Raw genomic sequence first — 6,364 nt, forward strand, 5'->3', positions numbered from 1 at the left:
TTTTTGAATTATATTTTAAATAAAGCTGAACACATTTTCTTCTTTTCACTGTTATTGTTTAGAGGTTTTTCTACTGAAACCCAACTGATTTTCTGACTACCAGCCCTACGATTTCCTGTATCATATGTAGATGAGCTTTTTATGTGTATGTAACTAAACTGAACTCACATTGGGGCTTTCTTTAAATAGGTTCACCCATTAACCCATGTTTGTTCTCTTATGCAACACCTGTCTGAACATAGACAAGGTTGCATCGCGCTCTTGGCTTTCAATAAATTCTTAGCATTTGTAAGATTCAGTGGTGATTCGATTGTATTGTTGAGTCATCATGCTTTTTCCCTTTTTTGTTTATTATTCAGCCAGGGTTCTAGTTTTTAGAAATCCACCCAAATGCAACCGAGTATATAAATTTAAAAGTTTATCGTGGGTGAACTTTTTTGATTAAAAAAACATTAATTTTCATTGTTTTCTAGCAAAAGCTCATCAGAATATGATACAGGACTATGGAGTTGCAAAAAAGGTGTATCCTTAAAGTATATTGTTGATTATTTTACTCGTATGCATGTCAAAAAGTATCTTTTCATTTGTCAAATTGATCTTGTTTGGTCACAAAGACCACTATGTGTGGATCACCTGTGACTGCCATCTGAACCGTTACTAAAAATAAATCTTATTTACCATGTCACATGTTGGTATGCAAGAGATGCTGTGATTCACTTTTGATCAATATAGGTATTGAAAAACATGTTCAGATATTGAAATGTCAACTCCATATGTCCATATTACCAAACCACCCTGAATTTCAAAGACAAAATAGATGCATGGTCTGTACAGCTGGTTCATACGTTACTTCTCTCTGATTGTGAAAGAAAAAAATTAATAAAAACACACAGACTGAGCAAAACCTCTTCACTGACATTCAAGATTAGGTCCACTCAAGTCATGTTGGTAGTTTATACTTTGTGAAAGTATTCTACGTTAAAAACAACTCAGTTAAAGTACATTGTTTTCCAACCTAATAGTGCAGTTTCTGTTTTTACAGTGTTTGAAATGCTGTGGGTCCTTCTTGGCAATGGAGGACAATTCATGGAGGTGAGGAGGACAACATACACACAGCAAATAAGTTGGTGCAACATTTGTTCAAGTGCCTGAAAATGTGTTGACACTTGTGTCATCAGGAGATGACACAACCCCACAAATTAGTAACACAAAGTGTTGGTGATCACTCAAGTACACGTTTATGCTAAATATGAATGAAACTGGTCAACTGGTTCTTGAGATCTTGTGCTAATAAGGGAAAACGGACAGACAGACAGGTAGACATGCTGATCACTATAACCCCATGTATCTCATACCGGGGAGAGAAAAATGACAATGTTTCAGCATTTTGTGTGCAGCAGTATTGTTTATGATTTCTACTAAATCACCAAACAGCTGTGGTTCCAATCGTGTCATACTGCTGGATCTGTATCAGTATGTGAAAGTCAGTATTGCTGCATGTCACCAGAAAAAGATTTAATCACATACTGTAGTTAAAAAAAAAAAAAAAACAAACAAACAAATTGAAAGAAAATATTTAAACCAAAATCCTGACATGGTTTTATAATTTAAAAGGAGAACTCATCATGTTTGAGTTTGAATGTTACTGCTGAGTGACGGGCATTGAAATAAATATTGTGGGGTTCAAGTAAGATGTCTGTTTGATAATAATCTCTTGTGATTTGGGAGTTCTTCCCCACTCATACAAGTCGACTGTATTTACTCTAATAAACGCTCCCCCTCTCATAAATGCCCCCCCTACCCCTTCATTTTTTTGTCACATTGCATGTAGTGATGGCCCTGTGATAGACTGGCGTCTTGTCCTGGCTGCACCCCGCCTCGTGCTCTATGACTGCTGGGATAGGCTCCAGCTCCCCGCGACCCTTAATTGGACAAAGTGGTTGAAGATGAGTGTGTGTGTGTGTGTGTGTGTGTGTGTGTGTGTGTGTGTGTGTGTGTGTGTGTGTGTGTGTGTGTGTGTGTGTGTGTGTGCATGTAGTGAAATTGTGAATTCCAGAACCCCGTAAAATGAAAATTAAATAGTCTGACCTTATTGCCACGAAATCTCATCAAGTCTGTTCTGGTTTCCATGATGCTTATGCAGCCACAGTGCCTTATGTTTCAGACCCTTCCCTGTCATGCTGCTGTCCCCCCAACCAGGCACCCGTTTTGCTGTTTTGGCCAGGATTGCAAGCTTATTCTTGTTCCTACACCACTCCCAGATACGTTTCCTATCGACTAGGAAATCCAAGCGGCATGGTGCTTCCCTTTCTCTTCTGCTTCTTTCACAACTTTTAGCTTGAACGCTGCCAAGTGAAAACGTTTGCGCTGAGCCATTTTATGAAATTGTGCAGCAACTACTGCATGCAGAAAAAAACATTAATTCCAAGTCTACACTGCTTCTCTTGCATGCAGTATGCATGTACGTATGTACTGTAAGACTGCACTGTGCACACATATGCAAACAATCATCAATAAATGCCCCAACATGAAAATTTCACATCCCCGGGGCGTACATTAGACTAAATATGGTATGTATTTAAAAGATAACAAACAACAGGAACAACAACATGTCCTGAATTATTCTGGAAGCCTTTATTTAATGTTTGATTAAAACAACCTGTCACATTTTTCGACAGGAGGCGGGGCCAATCAACCACCCTGTGGCCAGTTCCTCCAGTGAGCAGGAAACTGTAACGCTTGTGCTTCCCACCAAGACATTCAAGGTCGCCGACAGCAACGTAAACACCAGGTCAGTTCATCTAATCTGATCAAAATATTCAAAACCCTACATGTTTTAATGGCTGACCTTTGACTTATGACCTTTAATGTGGAACATTATTCTACTGTTGAACTGTTTGGTCACAAATGATCAAATGTAAAATGTTTGTTTCCTGCAAACTCGACATGTGTTAATCTTGTCCTTTGATTCACAGTTGTCGGATCTGTCTGATGGACTATGTGGAAGCCGAGGAACTGACGACTTTACCATGTCACCATGAATTCCACCCTGATTGTATTGTGCAGTGGTTAAAGGTATGGCACATCAGAGTTTGCCTTCTCTGTTAGTCTAAAGCAAAACTTTGTGCAAGACATTTTTGCAGTACTAGTAGTACTACTAGTAGTCTCAGACGTCCTTTTTTTAAAAACTCTCCACAAACATCTCTCCTCGTCCAGATACTCACAGCTGCTACGGTCCGGTGGTCAGCCCACGCTGGACACAGACAGTTCAGGGTTTTTTAAAGGTGTAACACATATCCAGTAAAACTCCCATATTATGGATTCAAGTGGCCCAGCGAATTTTGTCTGTTATAATTGAAATATGTTATATGGATGAAACAGATTAGTTACAGTCAGGCAGCACTAAATGATCTACCAATTAGGCTTACGTATTTCCTTGATTAAACGCCTGACCTTGAATCGGGACCTGCCTCCTGTAATGACCGGGTCAAACCTTCATCTGAAAAAAATAATGCATTATGTGCATTAAAAGCATTATATTTGGTCGAGTCACTTTTTTTCTAATTCTGCTGCGGAGTGGTACCTTAAAATCCTCATGTCTGATTCATGCTGCTACAACTCTGTAACTCCGTGGCCATGCAATGACATTGACGTGCACATTACCATTTTAAATTTCTCTGTCACATTGGTGGGTGTCTTAATGCAATTTACGCCAGAAACAGCAGCTTTTTCTGGATCATTTTGTCCCTCGACGAGCTCCACACCTTTATACAATCATCAACCTCCAAACCAACAGTACGGTACGTACAATTTCCCTCCATGAATTGGGTCATTTGAGCGTCTTTGAAGTTTTAGACTCCATGTAAAGTTGGTCATATATGCAGACTTTTCTGCCAAACGTATTTGATCCATGATCGAAGTGTAATTTGTGTGCGTGCTGAAAAAACTTTTAAAATATGATGGGAGAGGAAAGAGTGAAAAAGTAAAAGTGACCAATCACAGCCCTTGCAGTCTCCATCGTTAAAGCAGGTGCATGTCAGGCTACGGAGAGGGTTCACAACCCCACAGAGGGCTCTGATCTAAAGGGGTTGTCTTTGGTTTGTCACTCCCAGAGATATGTGTGAAACTTAACACCATCTTACAGTGTAGGCAGCAAGCAGCATTTTGTTAATAATCACCAGTCTGCCTCATTTGGGGACCGTACTAACTGTACTTACTTTACTGTACAAGCAACCCGCTGTGGTGTGTATCGACTCACGCTTCCTCTCGTAGTGTTACAGCGGCGTTCTGAGGGTTGTTGCATTGTGACGTCTCTGCGTGACAAAGTCACCTCTCTCTCAAACGTGACTCATTGAGACTGGTGAGTCAGACCCCCCCACGAGTTTATATCAGCCCTGACCTGACCGTCAAACTGCATAAACCCGTCCAACCGCTACACATCAATAACCCAACTCAGCTCCCTCAGTCACACTCAAAACATTTAACAAATACATTCATATTTTTCTTTTTTCTTTCTCAACAGGATCACCCCACCTGCCCGATCTGTCGAGCTCATCTACTGTCTGAAAGACGGGAGCCCAGTTCCTCCTGATGTCTCCTGTAAGTATGTTTCTTGTTCTGCATTGATCTCTCTGTAAATTTGCTGCATGATTCGTTGTCTGCACTGCTGCATGTGGGCAAGTGAGGTCGTGGAGTCGTGGAGGCAGAATGGGTGAAGTGTGTGACAGCACAGGGCTTCACGCCTCCAGAAGGCCTTGCGTCTGGCCTGCAGGTTTTTTCTCCTTTCACCCATCTATCAGTGGAAAAGGAGATCACATCCCAGATGGATTACAAAGATATAATTTCTGGGTTTGTGGCAAAGAAGTCAGGGAAGTGGCTCACTGAGCACGGCATGCATGGAGCTTGCTGTGGAGCTGGAGTGGACCCTTTAACCACGTACATGGTGCTTCCTGCTGGGGAGGTGGAGTTTTTATGCCACTATGTTGTTGTTGTGGTCCTGCTAAAGAGTCGCCATCTTTGACCAAGATCCATCTCTGAGACAGAAAGGTTTTAGCCTGAGTCCTGCTACTTCGAAGAAGAAGAACAGCAAAAAAAGAAGAGTCTTGCAGGAGTTTGGAGAAAATAGTCATGAACTGTGATGGAGCTATTTCTGGTCCACTGTCAGCTCAGAACAGAGCAGATCGTCTGCTCGGCAGAGAACAAATCCCAGCATCGTCCTGCAAAGCTTCATTACTGGTTTTAAGGTAAAATAATGATAATAAACCGATTCACTCAGTGTCAAATCACTTAAAAAAACAAGCAGTTACTCCGTGTTCAGGAAATCCATCATCACAGCTCTGTGGATGTGTCAAAATGATTGACATCCAACTTAATTTGGCACCACTAAAAGACATTTTCTGACTTTAGCAGGAGTTCTTGTTGGCCTGACTGCCCTGCAGTACTACAGAACAGTGGTTGTCAGTATTTTTACAATGAGTACCACCTTAGAAAATATTTGGCTTTCCAAGTACCACCTTTACAACCCTAATTAAAATAATTCAACTCGATTGATTTATATAGCATCAAATCCCAACACAGTCACTCCAAGGCGCTTCACAAGGCTGCGGTCTGACCTTACCCTCCCCCTGAGCAAAGCCACTGGCAACCATGGTGAGGAAAAACTCCCTGGAAGGATTAAAGTGAACGAAAAAACTCGGCTGCATCGAGCGATTTGAACATCTGGAGTCTCCCACTGCATTGTGGGATAGAACACAAGAGCTCAAAGAGCGGAAAGCAGCCTGGGTTACTGTGATTTACATCAGTTTAAGTTGAAGTTGATGGCTTAAAGTGTTTTTCATTCATTATGGACCGACTGTGACATCTAGGACTGTGACAGCAGTGAAGAAGAACTGATGTGAAGAACGCACCGCAGCATCGCTCCAGAATCTGCAGTGCGTTTTGACAGAGGAGGAGCAGGACGGAGAACTTGTCAAAATGACCTCATGTCCTCACAAACTACAGCGTGGATACCTGATCCAGGACCGAGGGGTTGGGTCGGGTTCAGATAAAAATTTCAAAATCATACTCAGGTTGGGTCGGGTTCAGTCACATCAGCACAAAGACACTGAATGTACAGAATGTTTGTGAAACACTGTCACAGCCCGACTCTGTAACCTCAGACACTTGTTACTGTCATTAATAGTATAATTTAACATACTTTTTTTTTGTCTTGGTGGATTACTAATGGGATTTGTTTTTGTCTTTGGCAGAATGCTGAAGGGACAACAGATGGAATTACGTTTCCAGGTTACATGTAGCTTGAGATCCACCAAACAAGGCTGTCCATGATGCCTGACTGGGAAAAATACTCAACTCAGCATCCAGC

The 6,364-nt window shown here is 41.5% G+C and overlaps 1 long non-coding RNA gene across 1 annotated transcript; it reads left to right on the forward strand.

The window, feature by feature from the left end:
• Positions 1-449: 449 nt before the first annotated feature.
• LOC117528316 lies at positions 450-3,285 on the forward strand. Its single transcript, XR_004565732.1, has 3 exons — positions 450-533; positions 3,150-3,151; positions 3,273-3,285. It is a non-coding gene; the product is annotated as an uncharacterized LOC117528316 (long non-coding RNA).
• The last annotated feature ends 3,079 nt before the right edge of the window (positions 3,286-6,364 follow it).

The sequence above is a fragment of the Thalassophryne amazonica genome, chromosome 16 (genome assembly GCF_902500255.1).
Source record: "Thalassophryne amazonica chromosome 16, fThaAma1.1, whole genome shotgun sequence".
Classification (NCBI taxonomy): domain Eukaryota; kingdom Metazoa; phylum Chordata; class Actinopteri; order Batrachoidiformes; family Batrachoididae; genus Thalassophryne; species Thalassophryne amazonica.